This window comes from Rattus norvegicus, chromosome 9 (genome assembly GCF_021556685.1).
Source record: "Rattus norvegicus strain SHRSP/BbbUtx chromosome 9, alternate assembly SHRSP_T2T, whole genome shotgun sequence".
In the NCBI taxonomy this organism is placed as follows: Eukaryota; Metazoa; Chordata; class Mammalia; order Rodentia; family Muridae; genus Rattus; species Rattus norvegicus.
In genome coordinates this window covers 56,889,275-56,913,615 of record NC_141542.1, presented here as the reverse complement: position 1 = coordinate 56,913,615, position 24,341 = coordinate 56,889,275, and the positions used below count along the sequence as shown (strand labels likewise).

Genomic DNA, 24,341 nt, shown 5'->3' with positions numbered 1-24,341 from the left:
ATGGATACAGAAAATGTGGTACATCTACACAATGGAATATTACTCAGCTATCAAAAACAACGACTTTATGAAATTCGTAGGCAAATGGTTGGAACTGGAAAATATCATCCTGAGTGAGCTAACCCAATCACAGAAAGACATACATGGTATGCACTCATTGATAAGTGGCTATTAGCCCAAATACTTGAATTACCCTAGATGCCTAGAACAAATGAAACTCAAGACGGATGATCAAAATGTGAATGCTTCACTCCTTCTTTAAAAGGGGAACAAGAATACCCTTGGCAGGGAAGAGAGAGGCAAAGATTAAAACAGAGACTGAAGGAACACCCATTCAGAGCCTGCCCCACATGTGGCCCATACATATACAGCCACCCAATTAGACAAGATGGATGAAGCAAAGAAGTGCAGACCGACAGGAGCCGGATGTAGATCGCTCCTGAGAGACACAGCCAGAATATAGCAAATACAGAGGCGAATGCCAGCAGCAAACCACTGAACTGAGAATAGGACCCCCGTTGAAGGAATCAGAGAAAGAACTGGAAGAGCTTGAAGGGGCTCGAGACCCCCATATGTACAACAATGCCAAGCAACCAGAGCTTCCAGGGACCAAGCCACTACCTAAAGACTATACATGGACTGACCCTGGACTCTGACCTCATAGGTAGCAATGAATATCCTAGTAAGAGCACCAGTGGGAGGGGAAGCCCTGGGTCCTGCTAAGACTGAACCCCCAGTGAACTAGACTGTTGGGGGGAGGGTGGCAATGGGGGGAGGGTTGGTAGGGGAATACCCATAAGGAAGGGGAGGGGGGAGAGGGATGTTTGCCCGGAAACCGGGAAAGGGAATAACACTCGAAATGTATATAAGAAATACTCAAGTTAATAATAATAATAATAATAAAAAAAAAAAAGAACTCTCAGCTCCTGCACCATGCCTGCCTGGATGCTGCCATGTTCCCGCCTTGATGATAATGGACTGAACCTCTGAACCTGTAAGCCAGCCCCAATCAAATGTTGTCCTTATAGGAGTTGCCTTGGTCATGGTGTCTGTTCACAGCAGTAAAACCCTAACTAGGACACTGGTCTAGGTGAAGTGTCTCCTGAGACAAGACTTATTCCTCCAAGGATCACTTGGAGGGTCACTTCCACCTAAGTCTTTGTCGGATCTGCCTCTTGTTGGAGCGAACTTCTCCTGGCAGTTTGCTGTTTTCTAGTACTCTGAACTTTTAATCAGTATAGATACCCCAAAAGAATATATTTTGGGGTGGTAGTTTTGAACAGCTCACTTTAAGCACCTCAGGCATGTTTAAGATGAACGTAAATTTGTCCCGCTTGTCACAGCTTTGGGAATATTGCACTTGTGGTATGTCTGCCAGTGTGGTGTAAAGTTCAGAGACAAGTATCTGTGAAATGCCTGAGTCTTTTTGAAGGAAGTTAAACCACCAAAGCTTATGACAGCTTTCAACGGGATCTGACTGGTGAGAGCCCCAGTGCCTTTAATGATTGGCCTGGACTGCCAGAGGCTGCTCTGAAAAAGAGCCCTTCGCTGCATCAGTGGGAAATGTGGGTTCTAATTGGGAAGCATCAGCATTGAGCAGATGCTCAGCCGTTTATGTAACACCGTGTACAGCGGCACTGGGAAATCATGACGGGGTGGATATATGTAGCTCCTCCCCTCAGGGGAGCCATAGGAGAAACAAATGCAGGCACTCTCACCCATGCACACCTGCAAGAAAGTGACGCTTGAGCTTGGCGTCCCTTGTCAGGATTGTTGTTCTGCTTAATGCAGACTGGCGAGCTGCTCCCTGTTGGGTCTGACTGCTCACCTTGGTTGTGCAAAGTGTGGGAAAGGAAGGTGTACCTGGGTCTGTGGATAGACAGAAGGAAAACTGTTTGTTGAGGAAACATTGTTTCCAAGGATCTCCAGAAGTGATTGGTGTTCATTTGCCTCCCGATGTTGTGAAACCACTCAAAATAACTTCCTTAGGCCTCTAGAGGTTAAGGTTCCTAGGAACTGACTTTTGACAAACAGCTAAGGGTTAAAACTGGAAATTGTTCCTGCATGGAGTTCCCTTGGTGGCTGAGGCTGCAAGATAAAACTATGCGAAATTAGAATTTGGCTGCTTTTATTGAAGCCTGACTTGCTGGCCTGTTGCTCTGGTCACAATGGGACTCCGGTTTGATTCTTATCATCTGTTAAAGAGGGGAGACTTTTACTTTGTTTCTTGTTGAAATCTTGTTGCAATCCTTTCTTTTTTAATTTAACTTTTCAATTCACTTTAGGCGGGATCCCTGCCCCACCCCTCCTGCTCGCCCCTCACACAATCCCTTCTGTCTCCCTCTCCTCTTTTCCTCTGAGAAGGTGGAATTCTTGAATGACAGAGGCTCTGAGTGCCCCGTAGTCTTATTTGATCAAGGATTTCCCCCTTCCTTCCTTCCTTCCTTCCTTCCTTCCTTCCTTCCTTCCTTCCTTCCTTCCCTCCCTCCCTCCCTCCCTCCCTCCTTCCTTCTCTTTCCTTCCTTCCTTCCTTCCTTCCTTCCTTCCTTCCTTCCTTCCTTCCTTCCTTCCTTCTTTTTTTTCTTTCTGTAATCCAGTCTCATCTCGACCAGGGTGATCTTGAGGTCCTGAGCCTCTTGACAGACATCTCCCAAGTGCTGACTACAGGAGCGGGGAGCTGTCACTTGCCATGCCTGACTTGATGCCTTTTTGTTGGGAGACCATGCCTGTGGCCTGGATCCCTGCGTTGGCCGAGCCGACTGAGTCCGGTCTTAACAACAGCAATGAACCTTTGCTGGTATGGAGTTTAACTAGGTTGGAACTGATGGCCTGACTGATTAAGCTGTACCAGTCAAGTAGTTTTCCATGCTTTACTTCATTTTTCTGTCCGTATGGTCCATATTGTTGGTCGGAGTTCTCAGAGCTTGTTGTAGTCCGATAAGCGCCCTCCCCCACCATTTGCAAATTGTTTTTGTCTTGTCTTGCTCAGCACTCTTCAAGCAAGTGCCACTGAATGTGGTCCCACTGAGGGGTTTTTCCTTTAGCAATTTACATAATAGTATATTTGCTTTCTTTGAATTAGACTGTACAGGAACTCTGGACTTTTATTTATAGTCTTTACAAAGCAAAGCTTGTGTTGATACCTGAATCTTCTCTTTTTTATTTTTAATTTAATTTATTGTTTTTTACTTAATTACTTTACGTCATTTCATATTTCACTGCTGCCCCACCCCTCTCCTGGTCACAATCCCACAATCCTTTGCCCCCATACCCTCCTCTTCTGAACAGGTAGGGTTCCCCCTGGGTACCCCTCCCACCCTGGCACTTCTTTTTTTTTTTCTTTCTTTTCTTTTTTTCGGAGCTGGGGACCGAACCCAGGGCCTTGCAAACGCTCTACCACTGAGCCAAATCCCCAACCCCCACCCTGGCACTTCAAGTCTCTGTAAGGCTAGGTTCATCCTCTCCCGCTGAGGCCAGACAGGGCAGCGCAGCTAGAAGAACATATCCTATGTATAGGCAACAGCTTCTGGGACAGCTCCTGCTCCAGTTGTTCAGGGTTCACATGAAGACCAAGCTGCACATCTGCAACATATGTGTGGGGAGGCCCATGTATGTTTTTTGGTTGGTGGTTCAGACTCTGAGAACCCCAAGAGTCCAGATGCCTGAGTCTTCTAAGACTCCAGACCAAAGTCCCTATAAAAAAGTGTCTATTTATACTGGAGAAACTGAGAAGGGTAATCTGGTTGCCAGAGGCTGATAGGCTCACTCAGAGAGGTAATCACCCAGGAACTGTTTGCAACACACGTGCCAACCTTCTGTAGGCACACGTGCACCTCCCTGGAGATCTTTATTTAGAATCGGAACTGAGCAAGTTAGAAGCCCTCTTGTCGTAAACTTCAGAGAGGTTGCTTTTTTTAAAGTCTGGAACATCTTACTAAAATTTATCTTCTCCAGGTAAAACGTGAAAGGATTTAATGTGGACCTGGAAGTCTTCATCTATTGATGTAGTTTCTTTAAGTAGATCAAAACTTGAATCATAGTGTCTTTGACTGATAAAAAGACAGGGGGGTGGGGGACATCTTGGAAGTGCCAAAGTCATAAAAGACAAAGGGGCCTAGGGTCATGGTGTACATGTGGTTAATCAACCTTAGAATGGATACTGTAGGAGAGGGGAGTGTTATGAAGGGAACGACCGCCTGTTCAGCTGGATGAGAACAGAGTCTGAACTACAGGTGGGCACCCTGTAGTTCCAGCCTTCAGGGGGCAGATGCAGGAGAACTTTGAATCTGAGTCCAGAGTGAGACCATCTTAAAGACAAAACAGAAGATGGGGGTATTTATTTTTTCCCACTTGGATTGAAATGGTTTTGTGTGTGTGTGTGTGTGTGTGTGTGTGTTTGTTTGCTTGTTTGTTTTTGGTTTTGCCTCAGAAAATATGTTTATTAAAACCTTCCTTTCCTTAGGAAGATTTTTCACCAGAAAAATGACTTTGAGACTGAACCTGCTGTTATCAAAACACTGAGCCTTGTCACATGGGAGCTGTGATTTCAAAGGTTCTAGGGGTCCTGGGTGGGTGGCCTATTTTGTGTATGTTCCTGTGATGATTCCCTGCTCAGTCATGTGACTTCAGTGTAGGGACGTCTTATTACCATCCGTGTCTATATGGAGTGGCATTAGTAAGATGTTGTCATTGCAAAAGCAGGAAGACCTTAGAATAGGCTGTTTGGCTGGTACTTACTACTGGGCCCCTGTGTACCTGGCTCTTTTCCATGCAGTTGGGTGTCGAGTAGGTGAAACCTGCTCTCTTCTAGGGCAGCCCTCAGGTGGGGCTTGCATAGTGGGCTTGAATGTCTTTTTATTAAGGTGCGTTTAACTAAAATATCTGGTGTCTTTATCCTATATCAAGATATTGGCTATTTGAAATACTTTCTGTTGAGAACACAAACTATATAACAAATTTAGTCAGAGGCACCTGGACCTCTACCCTTTGTCTTCCTGGCTCTCTTCTACCTTAGGTGTTTTGGCTTCTAGCCAGTGGCAAAGCACTTTGAACTGGAAAGAGCAGCTCTGCCCCCTGGAAGGCTTGCTCAGCAGAGACTGAGGACTGTAGAGCATGTGTGTCCATAGCTGGAGTGTGGTTCAGATGCCTGCCCCATGGCCTCAGCCCTCCTAAGCCTTGTAGAGCTTTGGCACAGCTACTCCAGCGGACAGATGCCTACCCTCTTCCCCTGTTCCCCCTACTCATGTTCAGCAGCTCAGCGGCCTCCTTGAGGAACCATGGATAAAAGAAACTCATATTCCTGTTCAAAAATAGCCCTGACAGCTGCGGGTTCCAGTCTCCGGATTACGAGGACAGCACCTGTCCCTTGCTGCCGCAGCTCCAGGTCGCCATGCTCCACAAGAGTCAGGGCGAGTCCTCCCTAGAGCTGGGGGTGGAGGTTCTGCTTCATGTAGATCAGAGAATGTGGAAGAAGATTAGAGACCTATCTGGGGCAGAGATGGGCTCCCTGGGTTGTCACTTACCTGAGGTTAGCTCTTTCCAACAAAAAAAGGGAAGCGTGTTAACGGCAGGTTCCCATGGTGGTCACATGTCTGAGTGAGTTAGAGATGTGGTTGTAATGAGTTTTCTGTTTTACTTTTTGGACAGAACACAAGGCATTGTCCTGTTCCCCAAAGATGCCTTAAGTCTACTTGGTAGCCTTTTACTTGTGATTCTCCTGCTTCAGTTCCCTAAGTGCTGTCATTAAAGACCTGTACCACTGCACCAGCTTGTAATGGTTCAATGCATATAAAATATATTACTGCCAAAAACAAAGCCAAACAAACAAACCCACCGGTCATTTGGTTTACTCTCTAAACCGTTAGAGTGAGACGTTGAATGGCACTTAGTACACTCATGATGGACAGCCATGCCTGCTATCTGCCTCAAAACTCCCATCTCCACATGGAAATACCACCCATTCCCACTCGCTCCCCGCCACTGTCAGCTCACACAGCCACCAGTCCCCTTCCTGCCCCTGTGGATCTGAGTATCCTGGGTCTTCTCCTCGAGAGGAATTATACAGCACGTATTCCTTTGTATCCATCTCATGTCATTTAGCTATCTTCAAGTGTCCCAAGGACTGTATGCGTAAGGCTGATCCTCCAGTGTGAGCACACAACCACCTTTTATCTGTCATCGAGGGACCTTGAGTTGCTTTCCCCTCCTGACTACTTAGAAGTAGACTTCTGGGGAGGTGAGTTTCTAGACGGTACAGGCATCTGTAGGTCCCTGTTCCCAACTTTTTCTAGTGATGTCCTAAAAGTGGAATTGCTGCCCATGTGTCACTTAAATTCCAAGACGCCTTTGACTTTCCCTACTGATGTCATTGAGGGAATAAAGAAATGGCTTAGTGTGCAGTTTATTAGCCTTGTGGTGGGGTTTTCTGTGCTTCGTTCTGAGTGGGATGCTGCAAGTTAATTTGACTTTGGAGTCTATTCCCCCACGCATCCTCAGCTCTAGCTATCTGTATGTAAAAGACTGCCATTAGGAGAAAGAGTAGGATTTTCAGGAGGCAGGGAGAGGGATCTTGTTTCTGTTATCTGGATGTCCTCAGGCCTCAGTTTTTTCTCCTGTGAAATGGAACCAATGACACAGAACCAGCAATCGGTGTGAGTAATTGGGAGAGTGGATCTGAGCTACATGGGGCAGTGCCTAACAGCCTGGTGCTTAGTCATTAGCATGCTGGATCCTGTCACTAGGGAGTGTTGGGGGTGGTATGTTGTCCTCACCTTGCCTGGTATAAGTCTTGGGGCAAGGATGACTTTGTACTTCTGAAGTGGGCCTGGGGGGGGGGGGTAGAACTCAACTGGATTTGGGTTCTCCAGTAAGCACTTCCCTTCCACCCCATTTCTTGAGACTTATGGGTCCTTACCTGTGAGAGGCTGGGGCTCTCATCTCCCTTGCTCCCTTCCTTCATCTGCTAGGAGCTCTATCCCTCTCTGTAGGTGGCAGACACGTCCCACTCCCACGGGATGTGAAAGAGGTGGGAGAAGGAATCTCTGACATTCCAACATGCCCTTCCTCCAGGTCATGATTTCCTGATAGCAGTTTAGTGCCAAGTCTCTGTAGCCTAGGATTCCAGTGTCTACCTATTGGGCTTCAACTCCCAAGGCCCTGTGTCTCTGAGACTATCCACACCAAGCTGGGCATGAGCCCAGGCTACAGAAGAAGGCAGAAAAAGGCTTTAGCCACCGCCGACTATTTAACTCGCTTTTTCCTTGTGGTTCTTGGGATTGATCCTAGGGTCTAACCCATGCTAGGCTAGTGCTCTGAGACGGAGCCTACACTCTCTACATAGCTTTGGCTACCAAGCTCGCTATGGAGACCAGGCTGGTTTCTGCCCTTCTTTGTCCTGGGACTACAGGTGTGTGTTACAGCTCCCAGCTTAGCCCTAGCTTTTTGAGACAAAGTCTCACTATGTAGCAATGGCTGGCCTGGAATTTGGCTGTGTGGCTTGGGTTGGACTTAAACTCATGGTTATCTTCCCATCTCAGCCTCAGGTCACCAAAGTGACAGTGCATTTAGGTGCTCCCAGCCTGCAGGCTGTACATGTTATTAGTATGCACTCATGAGAAGCACCTCAGCTCTTCTAGGCTCTTCTATGCTATTGTTAAGTATAAAAAGAGACAGGAAACCGTGTAACATATGCTATCGCTGATCTCGTGGTTTAGGGGCTGGCCAACTTTCTTTAGAAGAAAAATAAAGGTTTTAGAAATCGGCAGTACTGTAATGGAACCGTCCGTACTATGCTGTGTGGAACTCGCTCCGCAAGAGGCTTCTGACCGTGTGAATGTCTTTGTGTATTTTCTCAAGTTCTTGACTGTGCAAGGGCTTCATAAATCTGTCAGACTGGTATTCAGAGTGGTGCAGAAGTCATGGAAAATGTGATGTTTTCCACGGTTTCTCCTTACAGGCTCATCTTGTGTCCTTTTGGGAGGGAGGGGCTGTGGGGAGCGGCTTCAGGAATGTGGGGCTGTGTTGCCACAATCTGAACTTTGGATGCAGCGTGCAGTGGATTCTGTAGGTGCTGCTTCTGCTGGGTAACCCTTGTTGGCTAGAGGGACGAGACGCTGTCTATAGGAGAGGCCCGAAGGCCGCCCGATTGTCTGCATACCTGCATTTGTCATGGGAGACTACTTTTTATTTTTAATTTTTATAAGCATAAAAATTTCAGTTTGCTCAGAGGTTTGCTTCTGAGTATCCTGAACCTTGGTGCTCTTGGGTTGTCCGTGAGATAGTAGGTCTCAGGGAGACTTCCTTCTGGGCCTCTGACCCCCTCTTCTGGGAATGCATGCTTCCAGCACTGAGCTGTCCGTGGCAGCATTTCCCCAGCTTCACAAGTAACAACCGAGTTAGTGCCTCCCCTGCCACACCAGCCCTGGGCTATGGCCCAAAACAGGGATTCAATGTCCTGAGCATGGGAAGGGGGAAGCCAACTTGAGTCTGGTCCCCAAGCCAGGCCGGTCCTCTGCTGATGGAGGGAACTAGCCTCAGTTACATCCTTTAACCCCCTTGTCAAGTCACATCTCTTCCTTCAGCCACTGACCATACGCTGAATGACCATGAAATGTTTCCTTACATTGAGAGGGTTTACAACAATAGTCTGGGGGTGGGGGTGGGAACCTGCCAAAAAGCGGAGTAGTGGTGCTCCTCTTGTTCAGCTTCGTCACATAGTTTCTGTGGGTATGTTCACGTGCGCATAGGCATGAGTTTGTATTTATGTCTTCAGTGTGCAAACATGTGAAAGAAGGGGAAGGAGGGAGGGAAGGGGGGAGAGTATGTGTGTGCATATGTGCCTATATGTAATGTGTATATGTATGTGTCTATATGTATGTGTCTATATGTGTATGTATCTGTGTGCATGTGTGTGTCTGTGTCTCTGTATGTCTGTGTGTGTATATATGTGTGTATGTATGCATGTGTGCCTATGTATACATGTATATATTGCATGTATATATGTGTATGTATATGTGTGTATCTGTATGTGTATATGTGTCTGTTGTGCATGTATGTGTATATGTATCCGTGTGTCTGTGCATGTATGTATGTAGGTGTAAATGTGTGTGTGTATATGTACGTGTGTGTGTGTGTGTGTTTGTGTATGTGTCAGAATTAATTTGGATGTTACTTCTCAGGAGCTGTCCGCCTTGTGTTTGAGGTAGGGTTTCTCCCTGGAACATGGGACTTCCTGATTAGGCCAGCCAGGATGCCCATGGAAGTCTTGTTTTTATCGCCCCAACTCTGGGATTATAAGCACACTTTTCGTTGCCTGGCCTTTTATGTGAGATTTGAGGTCCTCAGGTTTATGTAGCAAGAACTTTACTGATGTGAGTCATGTTTCAAGCCCCAAGAGAAGCTTCTAGGAAGATTTTTTTCTTACAGCCTGAGGTGTCAAATGGACTTGAGACACTTTTTGGTGAACTAGACACACATTGATGTTACAATTATGTCAAGATTGCAAATGCCTCACAGTGCAAGTGCTGCTTGCTTGTGAAGTAGTGCTTTTGCCTCTGGAACTTGTCCTGTAAACCAAGCTGGCCTCAGACTTAGAGATCTGTGTGTGTATGTGTGTGTTTATGTGTGTGTGTATGTATGTGTATGTGAATGTGTATGAATATGCATATATTCTGCACAAGAGTGTCATGTGGCTGCCCCACCTGCTGCCATCCAATATTACATGCAGCAGATAGGAACATACATGTAAATATCTCTGCTATGGCGAACCACATTTTAAATGTTGACCAAGACTCAGAACCATAGTGACAGACCTTGCAGTTTTCTGGGGAATACAAGTGTGTCTGCAGGGAGGGGGGAGAGGAGGGCCTACTGCTTTAAAGTTAAGTCTTGTAACAGTTAAAATCCTGACTAGTCCAGGAGTGTTTGTGGTTACAGTATTTATGGTTTTGGTTTATCACAAGGGCTGCTGTCTTTGGGAGGGAGCCATGACAGTTGCCAAGATGGGATTATATAGATACATTGTTCTCAGTCCTGCCTGCATGTTGCTCTTTATTTATTCCCCTCCCTCTTTCCTTCCCCTCACTTCTTGACATAGTTACAATGTCTCCCTGGCTGCTCTGGAACTTGTCCTGTAAACCAAGCTGGCCTCAGACTTAGAGATCTGCTTACCTCTGGCTCTTAGGTGTTGGTACCACCATGATGCCTGGCTACTCAATACTTTTTATCTTTTATTTATTTGTTGATGTATGCATTGTGTGTTTATGTGTGTATATTTGTATATGTGAGTGTGTGTATATATGAGTATGTATGTATGTATGTGAGGGTAGATATGTACATATGTGTGTATATGTGTATGTGAGTGTGTGTATGTATGTGCTTATGTGTGTGGATATATGTGTATGTGAATGTGTATGAATATGCATATATGTGTGTATGTGGTATATACATGTGTATATATGTGGTATGTGTGTACATGTATGTGTATGTGTGTTTATGTGTATATATGTGAATGTTTGTATGTTTATGTGTGTATATGAGTGTGTGTGTTATATCCATCCCTACTCTACACTTCAATATTTTCTAACACATCTCATTCCCACACTTCATGTTCAGTTAGTGTCTCTTCCTGCAGCATTGGTCTCCTTAGCTTGATCCTGACGAGGTGACCATAGCTGTAAGTGTGTGAGTGCAGTGGCCACACCATGCAACAATCAGTGTTGCACAGTTCCCCTTCCTATCCTCTGGCCCTTGAACTCTTTCCACCCCGTCTTCCATAGTGTCCCTGAGCCTGGCACTGGGTGGGCTGGTTGACCTCAGTCTCCCAGTTAAAAGCAAAGACACGGTAGTCACTTACTCCCAGCTCCTTGAGTGTCTCAAATCTCTGTATTAACTGTGGTCTGTTTCAGAGAGACACTTCTCTGGCCGAGGTTGACAGCCTTGCTAATCTGTGGGTGTAAAAATACGTACAAGGTGTTGCCACCTAAATGGAAACAATATTTCCACATAGAAAACCAGCAAAACAGTTAGTATTAGGTCCCTCTAGGACCCATGACCTCCTGGACCATGGGCTTTGGACCAGGCTTACAACACAAGGCCTGGCTCTCTCTTTGTAGAGGAGGCATCAAATCTACCCAGAATACAGTTGGTTTCTCCCATAACCTTCATCCATTCTTGACCAGTGGTCAGGTCAGAATTACGACTATCAGGGTTGGTTGGTTGTTCTTTGAGACAAGATCTTACTGTAAAGCCCGATCTGGTCTTAAAGTGAGGTGATCCTTGTGCCCCACCTGTAAGCATCAGGATTGGCATAATTTAATTCTTAAATTGGAAGATAAGAGCCAGGGCTCTCATTAGGCTTCCCCCTCCCCGAGGATTTCAGTGGAGTTAATACGTGCTGCGTTACAGCAGAGGGAGACACGTTTTCTTCCGTGGTGGAACAACTGGTAAGGTCGTCTACATCCCTGTGGACTGCCCTGTGAAACTTATTGATTCATTAAAAAAAGCAAAACCAGACATGAGAATAGATGAGGACTAGTTGGTAAGAAAAAGAGAATCAGAGGAAGTAGGGGTGAAGAGTCTACAGAAGGTTATAGGGCAGAGGTGAGTGAGGGGGGACTAGAGAAGGTTACAGGGCAGAGGGAGAGTGGGGGGGCTAGAGAAAGGTACAGGGCAGGGGTAAGTGAGGGGGGGACTAGAGAAGGTTACAGGGCAGAGGGAGAGTGGGGGGGCTAGAGAAGGTTACAGGGCAGGGATGAGTGAGGGGAGACTAGAGAAGGTTACAGGGCAGGGATGAGTGAGGGGAGACTAGAGAAGGTTACAGGGCAGGGATGAGTTGGGGGGGACTAGAGAAGGTTACAGGGCAGGGATGAGTGAGGGGAGACTAGAGAAGGTTACAGGGCAGGGATGAGTTGGGGGGGACTAGAGAAGGTTACAGAGTAGGGTGAATATGATCAAAATAATATTAAATACATGTAGGAAAATGTCATAAAATCTATTATGTATAATTGGTATAAATTAATTAAAAACATCAACAAACACAAGCCAGGCAGTGGCACATACTGTGGTGCTCTGAAGTGGAGGCAGGTGATTGATTACCCATGAGTTCAAGGCCAGCCTGGTTTATGTGCTCAACTCCAGGCCAGTCAGAGATACACAGTGATATTTTTGTGTACTGATACTTACTTGACCGATTTCATAAATGAATGGCAAGTATAGGTGGCCAGAAAAATATAGCAGAAAGATCTTAACTCTAGAGTTCATGTTCTTTTTCTTAAAAATGACGTCTCGTGTCTCCCAGGCTGGTCTCAACTTGCCGTGTAGCTGATGGTGACCTTGAACTTCTGATCCTTCTATATCTACCTTCTAAGTTCTTGAGTTATGCCTGAGTAGGGCTAGGCATGGAACCCAGGGCTTTGTGCACACTGGGCCAGCATTCCAGCTGAACTATATCGGTTGCTTGAGCTCATGTTTTTACACGGAATTTGACAACTGTGCCCATGCAATTTCATGGGACTAAGGAGTATGGAGGTCTTCTGGGGACACCCGACCCCTTGCCTTAGGTGACTGGCATAATCTCTGGGGAATGTGAATTGGCCCCTTAGAAGCTGCCCATCGAAGTACTGTGGTTAAGGGGCTGCTTTGGGGGTAGTTTTTCTGGACCAGCCAGCTCCTACTCGGTTTGTACTGTATGACCTTGCTTACAGAACCTTCCTGAACTTTGGAGATTGAGCCTGGTCCACTTCAGAGCAGAGGCGGTGGTGTGTGGAGGAGCTTGTAGCCTATGTGGTATGTGACGGGTGTTAGCTAATGATGGAGTGGAAGGAGTGTGGCTTACATCCAGGTGGGCGTGGCAGGTGACAGTGTCAGAAAGGCTGGGGGAAGACCTTGCTCTTTTTTCTCTGTTCAAGGCCCCTTGAAATTCTTTTTTCCCCTCCAAAGTTCTGTGGGTAACCTTGAATACATTCCACTAGGCAGGCTGGAGACTTTCTCTGGGGTCTCTTAGGTCGTTCAGTGTCCTGGTGTAAGTCAGCTCTGGTATTAACGTGCTACTGGACTTTGAAAGGGCCAGGGAAAAAACAGACTAGAATTGGGTCAGAAGGCAGTTGCTGGGAACGCTCACTAAGCCTGCCCCAACTTCGCAAGTCCTAACTCAGAAAGCCTGACTATTCCTTTTCCTGACCTCCATCTCTTTTTTGGATACCCATTGGCAACCTAAGCGTGTTTGCCTTGATACTCTGGGCTTTCCCACCATTTCCTCCCCCACATTATCCCCCTCCCCCACAGCTGCTCACAGCCCTCTGTGGATGCTGACACTGCCCGCTTTCTTGCTTTCCCATCTCAAGAGACACGACTTTCTCCCTGCTCCCCCTCTTCGTCCCTCCCCCTAGCAGCCGTGGGGATTACAGCTCTCCTGCCCTGTCCCCCCAGCCTCCCCCTTTTCAAAACGTTCCTCAAGCTTGAAGGAAGGAAATGAAAAAAAGAAAGAAGGAAAAAGAAGTCGTGGAAAACTCGGGTTCTGCAGCGGTTCCCGAGCATTTCAGCCTGAGTTAGGGTTAAAGTGTGATTGTCTCAGTCTTGTGTCCTTCCAGGCTTGCGAGTGTGCATAAACCTTCCTGTGTGCCCTCTTTCTCAAGGCCCCCGTGACTGTGAGGGAGCTGTTGTTAGCCTTGGCTTAACATGTATGGTCAGCCTCATGTATGGTCAGCTTCATGTATGGTTAGCCTCATGTATGGTCCTTGGCCTTTCTGACCTACTGTGTGAGTCTGTTCCCCTGAGTCTGTTCCCCTCTCGTTCTTACGGAGGCCAGCTGTCCTGCATTTCTTGAGGGCGAGGATTAGGCTTTCCATCCTTTCTAATTCTGGATGTAGTTGGCTTACCTGGGTCCTATGTTCTCTGAGGCAGACTTTTTGGCAGATAGTTTTGACTGATCCCCAACGTCCCCTCTTGGTTGTAGGGAACAATAGGGTACAGGGTAGTAGACCTAGTGTTTCTCAGTCTCACCCATACAGGCCACCTCCTGCTGTCAGAAACTGTTCTAGGCCACACTCCACACCAGGCCACACCCATTTCCAGAGCCCTTCTGAGGTGGCCTGAGGTGTGAGGGGCTCCCAGGGAGGCTGAGCAGCAAGGTACCCCATCCCCAGTGTGCTCGACAGAGAGGAGAGGTTTGTCACACTGGTGCCCTCACACTAAATACTCAGCTCCTCTCTGCCCCCATCCCACACTGATGTTCCCTCCTATCCCTGACATCCAGGGGTTGAGCAAAGGAAGCCAACTCAACTGAGGGATAGGGAGGCCTGAGTCCACAGCTGTCTCTGGCTCAGTTGCTTCTCTGCCTGCAATATGGGAACGAGGCACCTTCCAGTCCATCATCCTGTCTTATCTGCTTCTCATGACCAGCGAGAAGGACTGCTGTTTTCCTAACGCAGATAAAATCATGTTCGGCGGCCAGGTGCAGATCTGCCTCACTTCTGAGGTGTGAGTACCAGAGAGATGAGTTCTGGTGTCCAGGGAAACACAGCAACAGGTCAATAGCCTCAGGGACAAGAGGGCAGGTCCTAGGACAGTGGTACTGGGTCTTGACTGCAGGGCAAATCCCCAGTGCCTTGGGATATTTCCCATGACAGAGCAGTAGCCAGAAGTCAAGAACCTCCCCAGTGGAGGGACCAGGGGTCATCGAAAGATCCAGGAGCCTGGCCAAAGGCTTCATGAGGCTTCATGTGGGGTGTGTACAGAGGGAGCGTTGGGATCCTAGGGATGGATGCTGAGGACGGGTACCAGCAGTCACTCCTCACTCTCTGCAAAGAACTAACTGAGAAGACAGCTGGCCCTGAACCGGAGGTGCTGGGGCTGGTGTATTGCCAGGTACCAGTGAGAGCCTCACATGTTGAACCCCATGCTCACTAGTTCTGGCCTGAAGGATGGTGGTGGTGATGGGCCTGGTGTTGGCTCTTCTGGGAATTTGAGGACATCAGCTGGTATGTGAGGGCAGTGACAAAAAGCAACCTGCCCAATCCAGAAAGAGAAGCTTCCTTAAAACCTACCACGGCCTTAGAATGTGGCTTTCTCCCCGAATGAGTCCTTTATTGCCTTGTAGATTATAAAGTCAAGAAGACAGATACAGTGTAATGTAAATGGCTACTCTATAGAAACAGCTTTTGAAATCTTCCTCGACTCCAGACAGATGGGCTAATAACTGAGGTGGTTAATCTAGTCTTTTTCCTTTTTCTTCTTTGCTTCTAGTGGTGCTAGAAGTGCGTGCTGCGAAGTGTTTCCCCACCAAGCTCCAACCGGATCATAGAAGGTTTAGAGACAGAGGTGCACCAGCACTTAAGACTCACTGTCTACATGGAGCTTGGCCCTGCACTGAGCAGTTTGTCCATTTCTGTGGACTGCCCTAATACAGGACCACAAACTGGGTGGCTTGGGACAAAGGGCTGAGGCTCTAGAGGGTTAGTCTAGATGTGTAAAACTGGGAAGCAGGTAAGACTATGCACCATATAAACCAAGAGAGATATTCCCCCTCAGTTCTTCTTACCTCTGGCAGCTGCTGACAGCACCTGGAAGTCCTCACACTGGCATAGTTCCTGTTTGTTCTCATCCCCATGCGACATTCTTTCTGGGTGTCTATCTTCCCATGAGGACACCAGTCATATGGGACTAAAGGACCACCTTATTCCAACACGTCCTCAAATAGCATTGAGTCCTTTTCTCCCATTTATTATGCTAAGGATCGAACCTAAGGGCCTCATTCACACTAGGCAAGCTTCCTAACACTCAAGCATAGTCCCACCTCTCACGATGTTTTCTTTCTTTTAACACTGACTCACATTGCATCTATGTAACAGGTTTTAAATGCACATCCGTAGGTATAGGGCTACAATGTATCTTGGGGAGAGGGAACACAACTTAACCTGCAGCAGATGGGAGATGAGCCAGGCAGATCTCTATGCTGGCGTGGCCTCCACTGGATACACAGGATGCAAGGAGGTGAGTGTGCATATCCAAGCCACACAGCTAGACGGGGACAGGATCTGATTTTGAACCCAAGACTTTGTAGCTCAAGAACAATACATGTCTCAAGACTGACAGGGGTCCTTTTGGGGGAATCTTTGGGACGGAATCCATAGATCTCAGTCCTTTTCAGAGTCCTGGAGTTATAACGCACACATCTGCAAGAAACCATTCTACTCAGGAACCACTTTGCTATGTCCTGCCTTTCTTGAAATAAATATCACCCATGATGAAAAGGGAGTGTGGAAAATACCCAGTTAGTTTAATTGGTTGAAGGCGTTAGGTGGGACGGACGTCTCTCTTCAGTATACGTCTAGATATACTGGTTGCTCTAACAAGCTGCCCTTCGCTCTGATGTGATAAAGAGAAGCCTTGACTGTCATTCTCACTGGATGATTACCTGTGCTTCCGGTGGCTTCTCTAGCACATAATGACCCAGACCGTAAGAGCCAGTGATGAGGTGGCTTGGCTCCCCCATGAGCACTGTGCTGCAGAGTCCTTATCAGAGTTCTCTGTCAGTAAGTGCTGGGCATGTGCTTGTCTCAGATTCGGATCTGAGGCTGAAGGCTGCAGCAGGCAACACAGTGCAAGCTCTGAATCCCCAGTAGGAAACTCGCTGTAATAACGAGCCGGCCATCCATCTGAGGAAGTAAATTGCCCCTGCTGGGGCTCTGCCACTCAGTCTTAATAATTTTAATTGGATGAGAATTTTTTCTAGTCACCAACTCCACATTTACTGCTCTCCACGAGTTCTCTGCCTGCAGATGTTGGTGGAAGTCATCTTAGGGGACGAAAAGGCTGACTTTCCTAGAGATGAGTCAGGTGATCTCTGTCCCTATGGTGGATACATAGATTGCCTTGGAGACACAGAGAAACTGTCACTCTGCTGGCACTCTTTGAATGTGCCTAAGCTCCGGTCAGTGGCCTTCTTGGGACCGAAAAGTAGCAACAGATTCTGTAACATATGTGCACTGACAGCATCTTAAAGACCAGTTGCAACAGTGTCACCTCCTGAGAGAAGTCAGACATTGGTGATGGTTTTCCTGTTTGATTTCTTTTTTTTTTTTTTTTTTTTTCTTTTTTCCAGAGCTGGGGAATGAACGCAGGGCCTTGTGCTTGCTAGGCAAGCGCTCTACCACTGAGCTAAATCTCCAACCCCTCCTGTTTGATTTCTAATGTCTACTGTGTGGAACCGTTCATTATGGGGAGGCAACGTGCTCTTCCTCTCATCTTGCCCTGCTCTACTTTCTGGAGTTAATGGTTGTTTAAATGGCCGTCTGTATAACCGTGCAGAGAGCTCACAGCATCTCAGGGGATGCATTCTGTTCTGTGGGGACTTTACTGTATGCTTTCTCCTCAAAACAGAGCAACTATTTTTAACCTGCATGATACATTTAGCGACTGAAACCTGTATCTCTGCCTAGTCCAAGATAAGATTAGCAGGGCTCCGTAACAGAGCCACGAGACTGTCGCCATGCTGCAGGTCCCTGCAGGAGCCATGGGAGACAGATGGCAGCTTTGAGTAATCCCATTTTAGGGTTGTAGTGGACACACTCCAGCTCCTTAGCATATGGAAAACAGCTTCCAAATGAGCTCACAGGACTTGGCTTTGAACTTCTCTTACTCAGAAGGTTTGTTGAACAAATGTGTTTTGAGGGCATATCAGGAACCAGGCACAGTAGGGCTGGGCTCAAATAGAGGATAACAGTCTTACCTCTTGCTTTTGTTCCCCCACGTATGTGCGCTTAGGAAAACACCTGCTCATTAGTGGCAGAAAACTAGATTTAATTTGATGTCTGTAGGCATTGTGTAGCCAAAGGGAAGTGTTGGTGTGAAAGTCAGATCTTGGGGGTTTGTTGTGAAGGTTGTAAACAGTTACCCCTGGTGCCGAGGTATGCTTGGCACCTTTGGTATACCAGTGGAACCCAGTCTGGCCTCAGAGAAGTCCTGGCACACAGTGGATGAACAGCAGATACTTGTTTCAAATATTAATGGTGAGCCACTGTCTTGATGTACATGCGGTCTGGTAAACATCAGCCTCTTTCCCTTTGAGATCTATTTGTGGCATGCAGGCTCCCACGTGCTGAGACGCCACAGAACTGACATCATCCCCTGATCTTTTGCCTTTTGTATTGATTTCCATTTTGTAAAGGAGACTCTGTTACCTTCTTCATTTTTGATGATTATTAAGTTCCTCGAAGCTCCATCTCCGGCTTTTAGTTTGGAACGGGGACCATTAAACAAAATTGGATCATAAGGGTTGTGGCTCTGGCGGGGTGGGATACTACCAGCGACGGCAGGATAGTATTTGTGCTTAGTTCTGCCCGGCAGGCTGACTGTGCATCGTGTCCTGTAAGTCCTGTTGGACAAGTTTAGCAGCCTTTCTGCAAATGTCTCTGAGTATAAAATGGAAACTCTTTGTGTTTTCATGTTCAATCTTGTGTGCAGACAGTTTGCGTGTTTCCTATCTTTTGGTTGTGCATGGTGTGTATGCATAATCCTTTGTGCATGCGTGTGCATGTGCGTATGCCAGAGGTCTATGTCACACATCCTTTGGAGATATGGTCTTACACTGAAACTGAAGCTCACCAATTGGTCAGAGTCAGTACAAGGGTCTTACACAGAGCACGCACCCAGTGCTAGGATTATGGGCAGACCCCCTCCTCCAAGTGCTAGAATTATGAACATACCTTCTTTACCACAAACGCTTCCCCACCCCAGTGCTAGGGTTATCGACATATCACCAAGTCCAGTTTTATTATAATCGAAACCCAAGCCCTCACACTTGTACAGACAGCCCTTCATTGGCTGAGCCATATCTCTAGCGCTTGTTAACCTGTTTCCAATCCCCAGTCTCTCCTGACTGTCAAGACAGGAAGTCATCTTAGTCTGTCAGTAAGACAGATTATCTTAGCAGCCAAGACGGACGTTGCTACTAGGGGGGCAGACCAAAACTCAACCTTATTTTCTTAGGTGGGATTTCAGGAAAAATACTTTTTTGGAATCCATTCTCTTTGTGATTTGGGTGTAGAACAATGACTGTTAAACGTGTTACAATAGATTATTGAGAGAGGTGTGTGTGTGTGTGTGTGTGTGTGTGTGTACACACACATGCAGGGAAGGTTTCACTAAGGGTTCTTGGCTCTTTTGAAGCAGCAAACATTGATAAGAAGATACCACTGTGGTGACCCCATGTAGCAATAAGATATACATATTTAAGACATAGTTTTGCCTAGGCTTCATGGATTAGGGTATGGGCTCACTTAGTCTTGGATTGGGGGGTGCTGGTCACTCATGGAGGAAGTTAGGAGTTAAAATGGAAGTCAGGGAAGCATCTTAATGCTTAATGGGTGATGGGAACATCAGGACTGCTGATAGTCCGAGCAGGTAGGGACAAGCAAGAACTGTTCTTAAGGGTCTTGGGAAGAGTTATGCGTAGTCCTGCTTTTCCTTGGGCCGGGCAGGGAAGCTGTGGCAAATACTTGTCTATCCCGGATGCCTCTGGCATCTGGTGCTTCATTGGAAGGCCTTGTTAGAGTTTAAAGCTAAGTTCTCTGCCAGGTCTTGATTGTTTCTTCATCTCACCAGGCCTGTGGCACTCTACTCTTAGACAAGTAACGATTTTGTGACAAGAAATTAACTATTTTCTGCTCTCACAACACCAGAATGTGGCTTAGATCAGGCAAGGGCCGTGTGGATAGAAACGCTGGAAGGAGTCAGAGAATTGCATGCTCTGTATCTGTGGTCACGGCCTCAACAGTCCCCATGCTTGGGCCGCCCATCCGGTGGTATCCTACGGAGGATGCTCACAGTTGATGCTTTTTGAGCATTACATCATCCTGCTCAGCGGGCCAGGACAACAGCACCCCTGCATTTACTGTGAGGGAAAGCAGAGGGCTTGGACTCCATCCAAGGTTATTTACAGACTACACACAGGGAGACGCCAGGGTCAGCTGCATGAATTCAGACTCAGAGCTTGTTCCCGAACATTTCCAATTCCTCACGTGTAGATGTGTGGGTCAGGCAAAGCTTACGTTGACGTTTGAGTTCAGATATTCTGATTGTTGGAGTCTCCCGCCTGTGCTTTCTACGCATAAACTGACCACAATGCTTGTCTTGAAATGCATCGTCCTGTATGTAGTATTGAGCACTGTAAACTTCACATTGAATTTCCTCAGCTTTAGGCTGCAAAACAAACTCTGTTCTCAGCTGAAGCGATGTTTTGAGTAGGGAAGACTATTTCAGAAGCTTTTACCTGCTTTTTAATTGAGTGGCTGTAAAGAATGTGTGCAGTGTATGTCGCCTTGCTGTGTGTATGATGGCCCCCACCCTACTCCCCCCCCCTTTATTTCCCGAGAAAGCTGACTATTGCAGAGATGTTAGTCTAATTTATCTGGGTCGTGTCAAGCAGCTGGCTGGACACACCCCTGATGCCTTTGCCTTGTTGCTCATCAGGGCACACAGGCACACATACTCTAGGGCACACAGGCACACATACTCTAGGGCACAAAGACACACATACTCTAGGGCACACAGACACACATACTCTTGGGCACACAGACACACATACTCTAGGGCACACAGACACACATACTCTAGGGCACACAGGCACACATACTCTCAGGGCACACATGCACACATACTCTCAGGGCACACAGGCACACATACTCTAGGGCACACAGGCACACATACTCTCAGGGCACACAGGCACATACACTCTCAGGGCAGAGATGCACACACACATGCTCTAGGGTACACAGGCACACATACTCTAGGGTACACAGGTACACATACTCTCAGGGCACACAGGCACACATACTCTAGGGCACACAGGCACACATACTCTAGGGCACACAGACACACATACTCTAGGGCACACAGGCACACATACTCTAGGGCACACAGGCACACATACTCTAGGGCACACAGGCACACATACTCTAGGGCACACAGGCACACATACTCTCAGGGCACACAGGCACATACACTCTCAGGGCACACAGGCACATACACTCTCAGGGCAGAGATGCACACACACATGCTCTAGGGTACACAGGCACACATACTCTAGGGTACACAGGTACACATACTCTCAGGGCACACAGGCACACATACTCTCAGGGCACACAGGCACACATACTCTAGGGCACACAGGCACACATACTCTAGGGCACACAGGCACACATACTCTAGGGCACACAGGCACACATACTCTAGGGCACACAGGCACACATACTCTAGGGCACACAGGCACACATACTCTCAGGGCACACAGGCACACATACTCTAGGGCACACAGGCACACATACTCTAGGGCACACAGGCACACATACTCTCAGGGCACACAGGCACACATACTCTAGGGCACACAGGCACACATACTCTAGGGCACACAGGCACACATACTCTAGGGCACACAGACACACATACTCTCAGGGCACACAGGCACACATACTCTCAGGGCACACAGGCACACATACTCTCAGGGCACACAGGCACACATACTCTCAGGGCACACAGGCACACATACTCTAGGGCACACATGCACACATACTGTCAGGGCACACAGGCACACATACTCTAGGGCACACAGGTACACATACTCTCAGGGCAGAGATGCACACACACATGCTCTAGGGCACACAGGCACACATCCTCCAGTATTTCAGGCTGTGGCTTCTCCATCCTCTTCCAGCAGCTGTAACAGGTGCACTATACCATCCCCTTAGTTATGAGAGATGAGCTCATTTGTGGCCATTGCTGGGATGTTGGGTGTGATTGGTTACCACCTGGTAGCTTTGCCTGATTAGTCTGCTGCTGTCAATGAACAAAACGCTGTCCCTCTTGGTTTAGGGGAGACTTGGCTTGGAAAATAAAGGTTCCACATCCAAAGGATGTGGTGTTATATAGAAAGCTTTTGGAAAAGGGCTCAAAGTTCAGAGTTTGGGTGTGTGGTGTCACTCAGAGGAGGAAGGATCCTCACATTAAAAAGCCTAATCTTTCCCCCAATACTTTGGTCAGTTAGTTATGAGAAAGTACTTTTGGGGGTGGGAGGCCTGTGAGATCTTTTTCTTTGTTTTGATTTTTTGAGACATTATTTCTCTGTCTAGCCCTCACTGTCCTAGAACTCACTCTGTAGACCAGGCTCTTCTCAAACTCACAGAGATCTGCCTGCCTCTGCCTCCCGAGTGCTGGGATTAAAGGCATGTGCCACCACTACCTGGCCGCCTATGGGATCTTTTTGGTTATTTGTGACTAATGAATTTAATATTCTTTCCCTTTCTCATGGTGTGTATGCATGTGTTAGGCCTTGAACCCAGGACCCTATGCATGAAGACAAGTGGCTACCCCCAGCTCACCTGGTTCTTAAGTTTTCTTTTCTTCTATGCCCTCAAACACAGCCCCCAGCCACAACAGCCAAACCAAACAGCCTAATGGGAAGAGAGACCCAGCTTGGGTTCCCCCCATGGTGCTGTAGTGCCCAACAGACGTACTTTGATGGTTGATGTATAAGGATAGAAATCTCTTCACTCAGGTTAGGGTTATGAGGATAGGTTTTCTCATCATGAGAATGCTCAGATGGTGTCCTGAGCCCAAAGCCGTTAGAGACACCCTTTTTTTAATACAAAGGAAAAAAAAGAAAAACCCACTTAAAAATAAGACTTCAGGTTTTATTGAAATGCTTTGTAGGGAAGTGGGGACAGGGGGTGGTGAATGTCTCCATTAAAAAAGTGGGGGTTTGTCTCACTGTGGGGTTAACTTTTGTAAGAGCAAAGAACAGTGCCTGTGTTAAATTCAAGGCCCAACAACGAGATAGTGAAAACTACAAAGTTATGGGATGGTTTCTCCTCATGTCCCTGTTGGTCTCGTGTCCTCTGAAGCCCGATCCCAGAGCACTCAGATCCAGCAGGGATCAAAGGATGATGGCACCCTCACATCTGAGCAAGTTCCTAGTAAGCCCCTCCTCGGGCTCTCATTATACAAGTTGTCATCCGACTTCTCTCTCAGCCAGAGCTGTTATTCTAAGAGCCTAAAAATAGGAGTGTTTTGCTCACTGGAATGCCAGGAGGATTTTCCCCCGTCGCAGTGCCAGACGAGCCATTTGGAGCCTCTGCTGAGGGGGGAAACCAGACTGCACCCCACAAGCTGCCCTGCGGTCCCCTGAAGAACAGTCGTTAACTTGTGCACATTAGTTTTAGACGGTGGATTGTTATCTCTATTTTTGTCATCGTCGTCGTCGTCATTGTTGTTGTTCTTATGTATCTATGTGTGGGTTTGTGCACACGCGTGCAGGCGAAAGAGGCCAGAGTGTTGGGAGTCTCCAGGAGCGGGGTTACTGATGATTGGCAGTCACCTGGTGTGGGCGCTGGGGACCAAACTCTGGTCCTCTCTAAATCAGAGGACTCTCCAACTCCTTTATGCATTTAAAAACAAACAAACAAACAAACAAACAAACAAACAAAAAAAAAAACCAGAGTCTCAAGTATTCCATGCTGGCTGTGCAGGCTGGTTTGTGTGTCAACTTGACACGAGCTGGAGTTATCACATTATAAGGAGCCTCAGTTGAGGAAATGCCTCAGTGAGATCCAGCTGTAAGGCATTTTCTCAGCTAGTGATCAAAACGGGGGAGGACCCAACCCATTGTGGGTTGGTAGTCTCTGGTTCTATAAGAAAGCAAGCTGAGCAAGCCAGGGGAAGCAAGCCAGTAAGACACATCCCTCCATGGCCTCTGCATCAGCTCCTGCTTCCTGACCTGAGTTAATTCCAGTCCTGACTTCCTTTGGTGATGAACAGCAGTGTGGAGGTGTAAGCTGAATAACCCTTTCCTCCCCAACTTGCTTCTTGGTCCTGATGTTTGTGCAGGAATAGAAACCCCAACTAAGACAGTGGTCTTGAACTCTTGACCCTCTTGCCTCCACTGTGTAAGTTCTGGGATTGCAGATGTGTGCCGCCATACATGGCGCCTTGTCTTTAAACAGTCTGTGCCTGCCAGGATAAACATGAGTCCAGAGGTCAGGCCCAGGCCCAGGCCCCTGTCATTTCCTCAGCTGCTTCAATCTCATTCATAAAATGGAGCCTTTGAGGGCTGGATGGCAAACACACCACATATAGGGTGTTGGTGTTCTAAGGTCACTGCGTGTGCACACCGATGTCAGGGGCTGTGTGTGAGAGACAGTGTGTAAGATGTTGGTGTTCTAAGGTCACTGTGTGTGCACACACTTGGTGAACAAGATTCATACAGCCAAAGCTGGTGTTCATGAGGATCTGCTCCTCTGGGAGCAACCAGGTCTGGGGTACAGAATTCAGCCTTTGAGTGCAATCAGCACCAG

At 47.4% G+C, this 24,341-nt stretch overlaps 1 protein-coding gene and 2 long non-coding RNA genes across 8 annotated transcripts in view; 2 read left to right on the top strand and 1 right to left on the bottom strand.

Moving 5' to 3' along the window:
- Positions 1 to 24,341, top strand: part of Tbc1d8 (TBC1 domain family, member 8) — a 110,055-nt gene that overhangs the window by 17,025 nt on the left and 68,689 nt on the right.
- LOC148003698 (uncharacterized) lies at positions 11,567 to 13,470 on the top strand. Its single transcript, XR_015629483.1, has 3 exons — positions 11,567 to 11,660; positions 11,736 to 11,867; positions 11,907 to 13,470. It is a non-coding gene; the product is annotated as an uncharacterized LOC148003698 (long non-coding RNA).
- Positions 17,058 to 22,642, bottom strand: LOC148003697 (uncharacterized). The gene is made up of 2 exons (XR_015629486.1): positions 21,102 to 22,642; positions 17,058 to 20,558 (listed from the first exon to the last, which is right to left on the bottom strand). It is a non-coding gene; the product is annotated as an uncharacterized LOC148003697 (long non-coding RNA).